Source organism: Macaca nemestrina, chromosome 5, assembly GCF_043159975.1.
Source record: "Macaca nemestrina isolate mMacNem1 chromosome 5, mMacNem.hap1, whole genome shotgun sequence".
NCBI classification, from domain to species: Eukaryota; Metazoa; Chordata; class Mammalia; order Primates; family Cercopithecidae; genus Macaca; species Macaca nemestrina.
The window spans coordinates 161,130,305-161,146,232 of NC_092129.1; the positions used below are offsets into that span (position 1 = coordinate 161,130,305).

A 15,928-nucleotide genomic window follows, 5' to 3' on the forward strand; every position below is an offset into this window, starting at 1 on the left:
TAGTAAAGGTGCTGAAGTGTGGAGGCAGAGACAGGGAACTGGGAGTAAAGGTCGCTTTTGATAGAAGTTTGGCAGAGTAATGGTTCAAGGGAGATGTGTAGCCAAGTGAGTTTCTTAGTTTTTGTCTCTGTTTTTCTTTTGGTTATTAGATTTAGAAGATTTGAACATATTTGCTGGCTCAAATGAAAAGGCTATGTCAGAAAAGTGGACAACTTTTGGAGCAGACAAGGAGTGAAGTAGGGGCTTTGAAAGGAGGGTTAACTGTCTGAAATAGGTGATGTAATTAAGGAGGAAAGGAACCGATGAAGGAAGGATCACTGGTTGGCATTCCCAATCCAGATAAGATGGTTTTATAATGGTGACACCAATTTTTAGGTTAGGCTAGAACTCAGATCTCATTTGTTTACTTGGGGGTCTCATAGAGAAAGTGCAATAAAGCAATGTTATTTGCAAGCTATGAGACCCTTGAGATGCTTAAGGAAGGTTGTTTAGCTGCAACAGCTTTGAGGAACAGAAGCCACATCAGGTAGCAGAGTAAACACCCTGGGATAAGAGGCTAAGAATTTAGGCATTGCTTTCATGGAGGAAATCAGATTTCCTCCACAGTGTAAACTCCCATGAGTGATCCCAGAAGTGCTATGGCTGGGCACACTCAGGATGTAACTTCCTAACCCATAAGGCACACGAGCCTTTTTTTGGGGGGGAAATGCCAATTGTTCCTACCTCAGGGGGATTTCTTCACTTGGCAAAGTCATCAGGTCTCATCTCCAATGAGCTGTTTAGAGGCATGACATTTATTCTTCAGTGACATTCAACCTAGTAGTAACTTTAAATTTGAGTGATTATAAAACTATCCCAATCACTTGTACTCTTATCTTATCGTGTGCCTGTTTCTCAGTTCAAAAAGTCTGGATGTTCAGCTATACTAGATGCATGCTTTGCTTTCTATTATTTTTATATTTCAGATTCAAATTTTCGCCAAGTTTTTCTAAATATATTTATGAAATGTATGGAATCCACCTTTTTTGTTTCCTGCAAAGGCAGCATCCTTTATAAGAACACTAAACGTGTAGGGAAGGCCTAGTTTAGAGTCCCAGTTCAACCACATATTAACGTGTATCATCTAGCCAGCCACTTTAGCCCTCCAGCCTTGGATTTCTTTCTTATGTAAAAAAGAAGGTGTGACTAGACCTCATTATATCAGCCAGATATTATATATAAGACAGAAATTTTATATATAAGACAGAAATTTTACTTTGTCATGGTCAATTTAAAGTACAGTATTGAAAGTCAAACAGCTAAGAACACCTGCAACCAGGGTAGGTGGCAGGCCATGCCCATGTATTCTAGGAGCCTAATACTGACACCAGAGTTTTACACTGCAGCAGCGTAATCGTTCCTACCAGCATGTTCCATTAAAGCTTGACTTACTGCCAGGGAATTCACCTGCTGACACAGTAAAACTCCTAACTGGAAGCATTAACATTGCAATGTCAGATGGTGGAGGTGGGGAAACATGTTCATAAATTCCACAGACGTGCACTGCTTTATTTGGGGTCCTGGTCGCAAACTCATTATTTATGCTGTGTACAGTAGGCCATCAACATATCCCACTGGGAAATTAGTTTGCAATTTAGATTCGTTTCAAAGTACAAGTGATTCTCAAGTCATTTTCCGAGGTTAAATGAGAACTCTTATTGCTTTCCGTGGGCTCAGAGGGAATTTTTACTCCATGTGTTCACTCCTTCCCCAGCTTCTGCTAGACTGTCTTGATTTTTCTTTCTTAAATGCACTTTGTGCTAAATCTCTTTTTTTCAGTTTTCGAAAGCTGGTAAATGGAATGGTATTTGTTGCATTTTCTTGCTTGCTGGGACTGCTTAAGTACCTCACTTTTTATTATTGCTGTTATTCTTACAAGAGTCCTGAGAGGTTTCCATGTTCCTTACAAACAGGATTGCTTGGCTAACTAACACAGGAACGATTTTCAAAGATGGGGTGACATCCACTTTAGGGTGCAGTGAATCACAGGCATCATTTCACTCTTATTCCAACCTTCCCACTCCAGGGGCCATGCCATTGGGCAAGGATTCAGGTGGACTAGCTGAAAGCAGGAGTGAGCTTGGCAACTCCAGGCAATGTAAATTAGGGGTTAAACATTTATTACAGAATTCCAAGTCCTTAAGCACAAAACAAATTAAGAAAAAACAGGGTTCCATTAATTCTGTCAGATTTCCCAAACCCCTTGGTTGCTTGATTCTCTCCTTTAGAACATCATTAAGGCTTTTTTTTAGACTTTATTTTACTGGTAAAATGTGGACATGTCACCTCATCTTTTTCCAACCTGGGAAAATTGCCTCAAACCACCTGGCAGATAATTTATAACCTGATATTATTCTTGCAGAATAGATGCCATTATTTTATATGCATTATTTTACCCCATATCATTTCTAAGTAGTAGAAAATAATCCATGGTATAAAGATCTTGAAGGATTTCATTTCTTTTCCTCTTTTCTCATTAAATGTTTCAAATGCCAAGGTCTGATATAATTAGATATAATAAGCCAAAGATCAGATAGAAAACACACCAAATTTGTTAAGCCACATTGAGTCTCCCTTCTCCCTCAACAAGAAGAAGCTCTAAAGTTTTTCTGGAACCAAGATTTCAACATCTCTCTAATGCATTAGGAGAGTGCTTCCACAGGCACAGACCAGAAAGTATACATACCAAGGAGATTAAGTGTTTAGTTTCAAAATGTTTGAAATTGCTAGCTTAAATACAGAAACTACGCACAAAGAGTACAGAGAAACAATGAAAGGAAGATATAAACAGAGTAAATACCACCTGAAAATACTAACCGTCTTAAAGGTCAGAAATCCTTAGTTAAACAAAAAAACTCATCCATTAGAAACAATCAATTACAAGATAACCTGCGAATATCATCACACTATGAGTTTCCTTTCAAAGCAGAAATTATTCAGCTAAAAGTTATTAGCTTTGTGCTCTATAGGTTACTAACCAGAGCAGGTTACAAACAGAAACTGAAACCAAAAGGAAAAGAAACAGAAAAATAAGTACATTTAGAACTGCTTAATATTGAACTTCTAAGGTGTAGTAGGAAGGCTTTTATCCTGTGGATATTTCAATCCACATCTCTATGTGTTCTTTGATGCTGTGTGAATGGAAAACAAAACTATTCCCTAGATTTGATATTCTCAGTTCATCATTTTGGTTGAAATTGGATTAAAGTGTTTTCCTTGATTGCAGATTATTCAAGCATTTTTTTTTACTACTATTTGAATATGAACACACTTCAAATATAATCCTCCGCCCCTTCAAGGTTTGAAAGAAACAGGTATTGATTTGGTTTGCTAGTGTTTCTGGTATCTTTTTATTTATTTATTTATTTATTTGTATCTCTATTTGCTTCATCTTCGCCTTTACTGGGTAAAATAATAGGTTAGACAGGTATGATACTTCAGAGAATCTTAACATCTTTGAATCTTTAAGAACACTCAAGCAGATGGTATTTATAAGGCGAGCCAAATTGTTTCAATGTTTCTCGTGTCTCCAACAATTATTTTTCCTAGACTTTCATATTATAAATTTTAATTCTAGATAGCATACTAATTATTTATTATGAAAACCCCAAATCATCTCCTAGATCTGGAGAGTGGCTGAATCTGTTAAAACTTCCCCGCTCTCAGGGACATATTATTATATTATTAAGGCAACTTAAAAGATTCCTGGGTTTTTAATGCTTCATGAGATAATAAGTATTTCATTAATAACACTTTCCCACAGTGTGATTAAAACGAAGCAGGAGGATACGCTCTTGTGACTTTACCTGGCATGAACCTGGCCTAATAGACAGTGGCTTAATGTTAAATAAGGGTCACATAACATGTACAACTTTTAGATACCTGTTTTCTCTTTATTATCTTGCCAAGCATTATTCTAAAACAGAAAATACAATGCTCACACCCAAGAGGTTTTCTGAAGGTGCCTCACCTGTTGACTCTGTCCCAGCACACACTCCAACATATTTCTCACAGGCAGCCTTCCATTCTCATATATGTTATTTGAACGAGGGAAGAATTAATCCCCCAGAAATCAGATTCTACTTCTAGCTGCTCAAAGTTGTAATCTACTTTGGCTCTGTAATGAAAACTTCCTTGGAAGATCTATGATACTTGAAAAAAAAAATTGAGATAATTTTTTTTTTCCATTTCCCTCTCCCCAAAATGTAGAGCTTTGCTCTAAAAATTACTCTCAACACTGTGTAAAAGGATGCTTCATCTACCTAAACTAGGATCTACACGATCGTATAATCAAATCCATGAAAATAATTTTGTGAATGCAAAACCAGAACAGACCCGTGTTTTCTAGATCCCTAAAACCTAGTGCAATGCTATTGCTGCAGGTGAATTTTTACAGAATACAACATATTGAAATCAATAAAACCCAATGGCTGTCAGGATAGAAAAGGCGCTCTAGATTAGAATTATTCTCATATCAGTGGGTTGAGTGAGGGATTGGAAGATACCAGTGAAAGTCAGGAATCTTCTTTTTTTAATTTTTTATTTTTATGTTAAGTTCTACATGTGCAGGAAGTGCAGGTTTGTTACATAGGTAAACGTGTACCATGATGGTTTGCTGCACCTATCAACCCATCACTGAGGTATGAAGCCCAGCATGCATTAAGGAATCTTCTTTACATGGATATCTAAGTCCAATCATACTTATAAACCAGGAACTGACCTTTTTATATTCATTAGAACTAACATAGTACCCTTCTAACCACACTATTTTGTTCTCAATCAATGCATGTCCAACTTCAGGGAATTACTCATTTTCACATTAGATGTAATCACACAATTTGAAAGTTTGCCTAATTGTCCTGAACTCTTCCACCAATGGGAAAGGAAGAGAACAAGACACACACATCCTTCGTCTAATCATAAAGTTCCAATCGGCTGTGCATTTCTTTTCTTTTCAACCCTGTGGTCAGGCCTCTGGAGCACAGATATTGTACAGAAACTGCCTAATTATGAGGTTCTCAGTAATCAAAGTGAGTTTTTAAGAGAGACAGCATAATCAGCCCCAAAGCCTGCTGTTCTAGACGTATAAACACACACCCTTCGGTCTGGAGGGAACGATGAAATTGTTAAATCTTCAGTGGCAAATTGTTGAGGCGAGGAGCCGAAAGAACACAGAGCGTCCCTTTCTTCATCTGGTGTTCACAAGTTCGTCCATGTCAGCAACTCAGTCTCAAGACAGTCAAAACAAAACCCTTCAGTTGACCGCATTCCCTCCAAAGCTTGCTGCTGTGCCATACGGAGGCCTACATTTTTGTGAGATTTTTAGTGCTATTTCTGAGAAAGCAGAGGAGAGAGAGATGCATGGACAACTAACCAGTTTGGCTTGATTTCTTCCTTAAATTTCTGTTTTAAAAATGGTAGCCCTCAAAGTATAGATTTGTAAAGAAATTCTGTCTGTACTTACTTGGAAAATTAAAAAAAAAAAAAAAAGAAACAAAGAAAGAAAGTCTATCTGGCACATGGCCAGATTTGTTTTTTTTTTTTTTTTTTTTTTTAAAGTTGCTAATTTTGGACTCACTTCTCTCCATTAGGGCAGTGTAAGAACTATGCACACAAGTCGGAGGCTTTGCTCTGCTTAGGAAACATCTGTATTCAATTAGAAATAAGCCTGAATGTCGTGTTAATTCTGCAGAACCAAACAAAGTCATTTTTGTTTAAACTCTTTCAGTACTGTGAGGATGAGAGGTTATAGCAGGAAAAACAAAACCAAAAAAACAATGGAACAAAACTGCCATTGGTCATGGAAAGGAGCTGAGCAGCAAATAAGAGGTTCTTTTGCTTTGAGAATACATACCTGGAAATTGTTTCCAGGAGAATTCTCTTCTCCAGCATTTATCTCATGGGAATTGAGTAGGGTATGGTGGGCAGCAAGCCTCCTCTTTTAAGCAATGGAACCTTCTCCAGATTCCCCCAAAATGAATTTGACCAAATAATTCATGTGTTTGGCAAATGAGCCATGGCATTTTATTTTTAATTCTGTGGAAAGCCAACCAAATAAAAACTAAATTTACAGCTCATTGTATGCATTTCACATGATTTTTATAGTTACCAAGTGTGATTGGTGTTTTGACCCTAAATAAACCAAAAACAAATTTTTCTATTGAAACACACATCTTCCATAAATATCAGTATCCACGTCTGCCTTTTTAAACATCAGTAGCACTAATTCTACTGGAATTTGAGTTTCTCTTTCTCAAAGAAATCTGTAGCTACCTATAGATATCATTTCCATACAAGTACCTCAGACCTGCATGTTGTTAAGGCCGATGGTTCCTAGACAGAACAGGTGATTTCAGCTATTCCTCTGAGCTGACATATTGTTTCTTCTCCACACTGTTTCTTAAGATTAGGTTCCCATGAGTTTCAGATAAAGAAGGAGGTTGAAGACCCTATTTTTGTTGGAGTGTTGGGGGATATGATTTCACTCCTAATTGGCAGCACCAAATAGCTGTACTCCAGGTTCTTTCAGGCAGATAAAAATGTTCCCGTTTTTGCTATTTAATCCTTATCAAAAAGTGGGTTGTAGGAGCTGTGGGTATAGAATTGATGGGCATGCTAAAAATTCATTCTTTTATATATTTTTACTGTATTTTTGACTCCAACCAAAGCATAAAAGAGCTGGGAATTGAACCATAATTTTTGGCACCATTTTGACTGGCTTTCCCTAAATTGCAGTTCATGCCAGTTGTCTGTACTGAGAAGCACCGTAAGAAACAGTCCAATTAAATGTACCACTGTACCTACTGTAGGGAGCTTTCTATTACACTATCCAATACCTTTTTATGAGAAGCTATGAGAGAAATTTCTCCGATTTTTAGTTTGGGGTATATATATTTTTTTTCCTGAATTACAGTTTTCTATTTCATTCTCATTTTCAAGTCTTAGGAACCCTGGTTCTTGTAACTGATACTGGTTTCCTTTTGCTTTAACTGCTAAAAGCTTTGAGGCCAAATATGTGACCTACCCTTAATAACTACAGTGTGTACATAACGTATGTTTATACTTCTGTACATCAAGGGTTTTATTATAGTATGACCCTTCTATTCCCTTTACTCTGTTTCTGTCACTTATTTGTTTTATCTGTTTTATGTTTATTTTTGTAAGCGCTCACAATTTCTTTGTGAAAGAACTCAGGGTGTTTATAAGTAAATAAGTAAATCTAAGTTAAGCCCTGCTATTGAGATTTAAGCCAATGTTACCTTCCTCATAAGTACTGACTAAACCATAGGTTTTCTAAAATATGTAATTTAAGTATTATTTTTATATCATGCAACTTTCAATTTTGTGTTCAAAATTTTTAAAAGAGTGAATAAGATGGAAAGAGTGGTTTTGAATAGGTGTGAAGAAATTCAAGTAAAACATCTGAAATGATTACATAATTGGCAAAGAGGACATAAAAGAATGTAAAAGAAATTGAGGTTATTGGACCTAAATGGAGGAAATGATTGTAATGTTAATTAAATAATAATAATCAAGATGCCAACCATTATCAGAATATATGCAGCTGTTTTCTATTGTTTTAGAAAACAATGCTTAAGTAAAAATAAGAGGGGTTAAATGTTAAAAACTGAACATAAACATTGGAAGGATGGTACTGTGTGAGTAAAGTTTTACTCAAGAACTTTCAGATTTAAAAAGATAGGCTTGTCTCTTAACTACAGGTTCAACCTGATTTTTCTTTGGTTTTTAAGGACGACTAAGATAGGGACATAAACTTTAGCCCAAATAAAACAAAGAAAAATTAAAAAGATTAAATGTGAAGCTCCAATTTCTGTATGTGCTCCGTTGTTTATAGTGCTGGAAAAGACACGAAAAGTGGTTCCCCATGTCATTCTAAAGACAGTGAGCTTCACCACCATCTCCCTAACTGAAAATCGGATCACATGCATGTCTTTAAAATGCTAGAATCATATATAACATGTTTTGACTTCATTTTGGGCACTAGTCAGAGCTAATGAAAAATATTCATTTCCAAAAAATGTAAATATATTTCTTTCTCTTTTACTAAGAAGATTATTTTGCATAAATGTTCATTTTCTTTCTTGTTCATTTTCACTGAGATTTGAGTTCTGGCAGTATCTTTGGGATCCCAGCAAGGCCTAAACCTTAAATACAGGTCAGTGGATCTATTGAACTGATGTGCCCAGCAGCTTCACCCACTCTCACCAATCCAGGGGCGCATTTGCAAGAGAGAGTTTGGCATTAAGGTTGAAATTTTTTGTAGGGAGGGGAGGTGACGAGCTGGTATGGGAGCTGGTAAGGTGGTACCTGTAGTGACTTGGCCATGGTATACTCAATGGAGATGAGGCAACTTCTCTAAGTGATTTCATGTGCAGTGTCCATCCATAGGAATCCACAGCAGAATTTGAGAGGGGACGTCATGAACCAACATGAGGCATTCCTGGGTACTCTCAGACACAAGAGGAGGCAAGTTTGAAGGGTGGCGCTTCAGAATGTGGGTGAAGACAATGGACCAGTGAAAGTTCAGATTTTATTGACACTGTGAGTTATTAATGCCCCAGGCTTACAGAATCAGGGGAGATTTGGGTTATGTAAAGATTTAACTTATTCATCAATGGATGTATGGATAAACGAATTGTGGTACATGTATTCAAGACAGTATTATTCAGTCATATAAAAGAAGGAATATCTGCTAAACAGTAGATAATTATCAGAAACATGATTCTAAGTGAAAGAACCCAGACACAAAGGCTATATTATTATACAATTCCATTTATATAAAATATCCAGAATAGGCAAATCTATATAGAGAGAAAGCAGATTACAGTTGCCAGGAATTACAGAAAGGGTTATATGGAGACTAACTGCTCAATGGGTATGGGGTTTCCTTTTGGGTGATGAACATGTTTTGCCACTAGATAGGTGGCGGTGGCACAACATTGTGAATGGACTAACTGCTACCAGATTGTACACTTTAAAATGGTTAATGTTATGTTGTGTAGGTTTCACCTCAGTTAAACACAAAGAAATGTGGTCACCGTTGCCCCTCACAAAGCATGTTTGTGGGAAACATGTTGCTAAACCATTCCTAAATGACCTGCTTCTGGGTCAGGTTTCATATGCCCCCTTGGTGCGATCTGTTGAAAATCAACCCTCCACACAGAGGTTTGTTTAAAAAATAATAATAATAAAGTTGTAACAAACAATTGCAACTTTTAAAGGGTTAAATATAAAATCTTCCTGCCAAGAAAATATCAAATGCTTACATTTTTTCCTATACTTTATCTTTCTTCTTTCTCTTGCTGATTTTCATCTCCATAGTTTATCTTACAGAGTTACAAATAAATTTAAGGAAAATATTAGGAAATTCTGTTGTTTGTACTTGAACTTGCTACATTAAGCAAATGAAGGTATTTTTATGTCCAGTTTAAGTATTTTTACTTTGTTTTATTCCGGGGAAAAAAAGGATCACAAAGAAGGTTTTAATTTGATTTGATTAAGAAAGTTTGACACATTTTTCGAACAATCTTTATTGAGCTTAGTGATGATCATGATGTGTCACTTTGTCAGTTAAGAAGTCCAGCTTTCTCCAGGAAACTGAACAAGTTATGTGCAGGAGTGGAATAGACAAAAGGAAGTACTGATAATGATTACTGTTATTCAAGAATGCTTAGTTATCACCAAGTAATGGTCATAAAAATATTAGAAATTATTCTCTAACTCATTGCTCCTTCTCTATAAGTATCACTCAGAAATATATACAGCATTTGATGGGTGGAAATGGCAGCGTCTTTTAAAAATATCATTAAATCACTTGTTGCTCTCTTATTTAAAAAATTAAATAATATATTCATTTCCATGCCTATAACAACACTGTAGAGTACCTATTATATTTTTATATTAATATAAAATATATTTTTATTTTAATGTAATTTTTATATTAAAATATAAAAAGTCATTCTTTTATATATTTTTACTGTATCTTTGAATCCAACCAAAGCATAAAAAACTGGGCATTGAACCATAATTTTTGGCACTCCATTCTATATATAAAGAAACTGTGGCCCACAGAGATGGAGTGACTTACCCCAAACCCTATAGCTTTGGAGACAGGATTCAGCCTTCTTTTTCTCTCTAAAGCTCATGACCTTAGAACCCTACCTTATATACAGGAGGGATGTTACACAATTTGGAACTTTAGAGTCCGTTTCATGATGAACTTAGATTTTAGAATGGAGAAGTAGCTCTATGTGATAGAAAAAGTGAATATGGGTAGAGATTAATCTAACACTCAGGTCCATATCACAGAACTCCGTCTATACTTCTCTTTAACTGCTATATTTGTATCTAGTGTCACAAGATGGAGGCACCTGGCCAAAGCCTACATAGAGAAAATGCCTATGGCCAAAAAATTCCCACTATTTTGTCAGATCACAAAGTCCTATTCTATTTTTCTTCGACAATTCCTTCTGTCACCCAGCTGTCTTGTAATATCTCATTAAATGCTTAGGTGAAGAGTCAAAAAAAATTATCAGTCATTGAATTCCTTCCAAAATCCAGAAGTGCTGGTCCTGTGCCACCCCAACTCCATTTCTATATGACGCCAAAGAGGTTTTCTGATAGTGAAATAATTGGTGTAGAAGAGTCACTGTGTATCTTAACATGAAAAATTATTCCTAGTAGAGAATTAAATTCAGATTTTCCTGGAACCTGAGATACCCACAATAAACTGTCATGTAAATTTATCCCACTTTATCAACAGTTTGGGAAATTACCAATGCCTGGTCGTTATGTGTGTCTATGTATTTTTAAGTAAATACTTATATTTTATCACAAATCCATTTTAACACAAAAGGTTTTTCAGTTATAAAGAAAGGTAAGAATAATAAGGAAAAAACGTTGAGATCCAAGAGGATATAAAATCTCTCATGTTATTCCTGTGTGGATTTCTTTGTCATGAGTTGCCCTAAATTTGTCATTATTTCCCACATGAGTACTACCTGGGTAAATTATGGCTTACATTGGCCCTCCACTTGAAATGAAAAGCAGATTGCATTGCAGACTTGAATTATCCTCCAATATTGTGTGATATATGATCCAGCTTGATGGGATACTATTGTTATATATTTCATAGTTATGATTTCCAAAGTATCAAACTCCTCATTATCTTCCTGTGCTAGCCAGCTATAAATGCCAAAACACTCCAGCTTCCAGTATGTACTTTCTTAAACTTATAGTCCTGTGTTCTGTGTATGTTTAGCATTTTATGGTGCTGCATAATATAGAAATGTCATAATACTTTATCAAAAGTCCCTGCTAGGCTACTGACACTATAGGTTTCATTTAATTCCTGGGTGCAGCAGACGTTCTTTGATATTTCCTGTATAATATAATAAACAGCAAATGCATTGCTTAAAATGAATATTTAAAAAATCAATCAGGCTTGAAATTTAATTTTATCTAATTGGCTTGCTATATCCTAACAAAATTGAATGACATAAAAATTTCACCTACCCTATATAATTTCAGATTTTCTCCAGTCATAAAAATAGATTTTTTTCTTTCTCTTTTAAGTTCCTCTGATATAATCTTTTAATTTACTAAGTTTAATTTAACCCTCTCTCAAATAGGCTAAAGATGTGTGTATCACCATCCCAGGATAGTAATCACATGTGCATAATGATTTTATTCTAGCCGTTCTATCCATGCTTTGCTCTGAATGTGAATCTCTAAAACAAAGTGCCTAAAAGACATTTGGTTTGATTTTTTATTTTTTGTACACGAATTTCTAGAATGAACCAAGCTGGAGAAAAAACAGATACAGGCCACTTTTTCTGATTCCTAGGAGCCTCCTGGAATTAGGCATCTCACATTAATTCATCTTCTGACAGAAACAGGCCATCAGTACAACTTACACCATAGTGAATATTATCAGTGCCTCTGGGAAAGAACAAATAAGTCTTAATGGAAAATATCAAAGCAACAATAGCAGCTGGCTTATAAGCAGATGATAGTGGGGAAATATATATATTACATATGTCAGTCTGTCTGCTTGAAAAATAAATATATATGCATAGAAGAATGTCTATATAGAAACCCCAAAGGAGTATGAAGCGCATGTATGTTTCTGAATATCTAATATCACTGTTTGGTTGTGTTTCCATACTCAGTTAGTTTGTTGAATTTTCTCTTAAAATTAAAAAGAAAACTATATTTACTAAAATAATTGTATTCTTGCTATGTTCCCATAAAACCAAGTAATGACTTGGGGTTGTAGATGGCATTTTCCCTCTTCCATCTTCTCTGATGACCATATTACCATAGATAGACGTCTGGAAAACACAACGTATACAAACTCAAACATGTGGATTCTGACCTGTGATCAAATGTTGCAAACTAAGATGAACATATTCATGACAGTTAGGAAAGGCATCTATTGCCAACCCCAAATGCAGCGAACTCTTATAATACCCCTTCTACATGTGAAAAAAAAGTTTAAAAGTGTCATGACATAAGGCTCTTTAAAAAATACTGATTAAGCCCATGTGTGCTGATATGGTTTGGCTCTGTATTCCCATTCAAATCTCATGTTGAACTGTAATTTTCAGTGTTAGCAGAGGGGCCTGGTGGGAAGTGATTGAATTATGGGAGTGGACTTTCCCCTTGTTGTTCTCATGATAGAGTTCTTACAAGATCTGCTTGTTTAAAAGTGTGCAGCACCTGCCCACCCCTTTCTCTTTCTCCTGCTCCAGCCACGTAAGACCTGCCTGCTTCCCCTTCAACTTCTGCCATGATTGTAAGTTTCCGGAGGCTTCTCCAGCAGTGCTTCCTGTACAGCTTGCAGAACTGTGTCAATGAAACCTCTTTTCTTTATAAGTTATCCAGTCTCAGGTAGTTCTTTATAGCAATGCGAGAATGGGCTAATAAGTGTGTATATTAGAGATTAATCAAAACGGGGCTCAAAAATTTATGGAATCTATTTTCTATCATTGTCTAATATATGGTCGAGCCAATGAATTGTCTGGCACAGCAAAGCATGGGTCATGGCATTTTTGTGATGATGAAAATATCTAGTGAGCCAGGTAAACTAAACCAAATGAGTTTGTGGGGCTAAAACTATGCCCTAAGCCATGCTGACTCCCCAGGCATCCAATGATATGACTTGACAAAACGTTTTAAGAAGCAAAATACACGTATCTCCCCTGCAAAGATTTTCACCCTGGCCTGAATCAGAAGCAGTCTTAGGTGCTCATGTTTCTGAGCTATTTAATTAAGGAAAATTCTCAATTAAATAGAAGGACTGTTTCTTTAATTTGAAATTCTAGATAAAATGAAAAGGATTGTTCATAGACCTGGGTATGAAAATTATTATTTCCTCTTCACTGGCCTCATGTCTTTGTTTTTAAACTAACTGGGAATGTCTCAGTTTTACCCATATGCCTGATTCATATTCAGATTAATCCTACTGTTGTGATTTATGATGCCCTTGGCTTTATATTTACTGCTAGCTAAAACTAATAAGCTCTCCCTGGACCAGTGCCATGATACAAGGTCAGCGCCTAGTTAATCATGCCATTGTTTTTCCATACATGTTGCCCTCTGAATTATCAGCAATGATAATTGATTAAAAACACATCTTGGATGATGTCATTTTTAAAAAGGGAACAAGTTTAATTTTTCAAAGAAAGCAGGTTTTAAGTTTGTATAAGACTCCTTTTGAACATTTTAAATCATCTTATTACATAGATTTTGCATTCATCAAGAATATATATATATATTTAGAATTAGCATTAGTCACCATTAAAGTCTCTTTTGAGTGTTCACTTGTAAAGTCACAGTGCTTTGAGTCCCATATATGGGCAAGTACTATATAATATCATACTATGAAGAGGGATTGAGGTATATTGGCAGCTTTATTTTTGACATATTATTTTATACTACAGAAATCTTTTCTTCATTTTCTACACTTTATTGAGAGTAACAGTTTTCTGTAAGTCACACTAAAATGTTCAATGTATAAGTATTAAAAGCATGAGACATTAAATGCACTACTGATTTTTCAGTACTGGGACTAATTTCTATTAAATCTCTCCATATGTAGGCTTCCACCTCCTTAAGAGAACACTTTATTTTATGGTTTCTACTATCCACATAGGACCATATTCAGCAGACTTTAAAAGAAGACAGTCACTTCTAGACTCATCTTTTCCAAGTAATCTAGATCATAGCAAATGCTGCAGATGTATAAAAAGTTAAAGGAAAAATAGTGCCAAAATATTAAACCAAGAAACAAAAGGTTTTATATCTATTTCTGATTTTATGCATTCTGAACTTATGAGGTCAGAATTCATTTACTTTGCATTTCTGTCTTATGTTCCTTGGAGTAAATATAACCTCTGCCTACTGACAATCACAAATATATTATGAAGATGTAGCCACTGGCTTCCAGAAGCAATCAGGTCCATGAATATGGTGTGGTTTGTATACTTCATTTATATTGGTTACATGGCACATAATTAAAAGAGCAAAAAGAACAAATCCATACTCTGTTGGCTCAGAGATCTTCACGAGTGCCTTGAGCACATGGTTTTTAAATCAAAGTAAAGAAATTCTTTTTGGAAAGGAGTAGTAAGTATGGGACAAATTAGAGAGTTCAAATAGAGAAGCAGGTTTATACAGGCAGTACTAGAAATTTCCATTAGTAATGCAACATTGGCTTCACTATTGGCCCTCATTCTTCTGTTTTTCTATATTATGTTGTATTTCTATTCACCACTGTTTGCTTTCCTAGGAGCTGAAGGTAGTAACTGTTAGCACTCAGCATTCCTGTAATCATGGGCAAATTTTGATGGCCAATATCAAAAGCTACTTTTCCCTGCTTGACTTTGTATTGTCGTACAAAGAATATTATCGCACAGAGTTTGATGAGCAAAACTATTATGTATGAGTGGTTTTGTGAACTATACGTTGTCATTTCTATAGAAAATTGATATAAAATTTTATAATTTGAGGTTCAGAATATCTAACCACAGATGCCACCAGCTAGTATCAATTCTCTTTCCACTTTCTACTAAGTTCTTGATTAGTTCTTCATACTCACTGATAATGAGGCAAACAAACCTCCAGCCTGCCACCCTTTTCTTTAGTCCTTCGGTTATTTTGTGAATCTTAATTTGCTGTTTGGATCATCCAGTCATGACCCCAGTAATTTCACTTCTGAAAAGTATTATCTTGGGACTTGAGGTTTAGTAAGTCTGGGTTCTAAGATTGACTTTTCTGCTAATTCCGTGGATTACTTGAGATTTGGAGGCTTCAATTATTTCTTGATAATGAAGAACAAGTTGGGTTAAATGATTGCTAAGATACAGTCAATCTGAAATTGAACTGATGACCTTTTCTTGCTAAAACTTTCCTCCTCCTTTTGTCTCCATTTTGGAACACGACCCTGCCATGTCCGCCCACCACTATTAAAAACATAGCGTCTTCCTCATTGTGTACAACCAATCCATCACTAACTTGGATGCATTTAATTTCTAAATATACCTAAAGTAATTATGATTCACTCTCTCGTACTAGGTAAATTAGGTGGCGTAATCCCTATGGTGTGTCCCTGGCTTGCTCTAAGGAATATTTTAATCAGTATTAACAAACTGACCTAATCTCTGTCCAACAGCACCTGACTCACTCAGGAGTCCAACTGTGGCACCTGGCAGTCACCTACCTAACTTCTAACTCTAAAGTCAGCCTCAGCAAATCACAATGAAACGTCCTTACTCAATACAACTTCCAGGGGGCAGTTGAAATGACCACTTTTTCCCCCTAAGCCCTTGTGAATTCAGCTAACAGTGGATATTCAAGTTATCCCTTG

General features: G+C 35.8%; 1 long non-coding RNA gene across 7 annotated transcripts in view; it reads left to right on the plus strand.

Moving 5' to 3' along the window:
• LOC139363494 (uncharacterized) overlaps nucleotides 1-15,928 on the plus strand; it is a 588,541-nt gene that overhangs the window by 413,744 nt on the left and 158,869 nt on the right. The gene's annotated exons all lie outside the window — the stretch shown is intronic.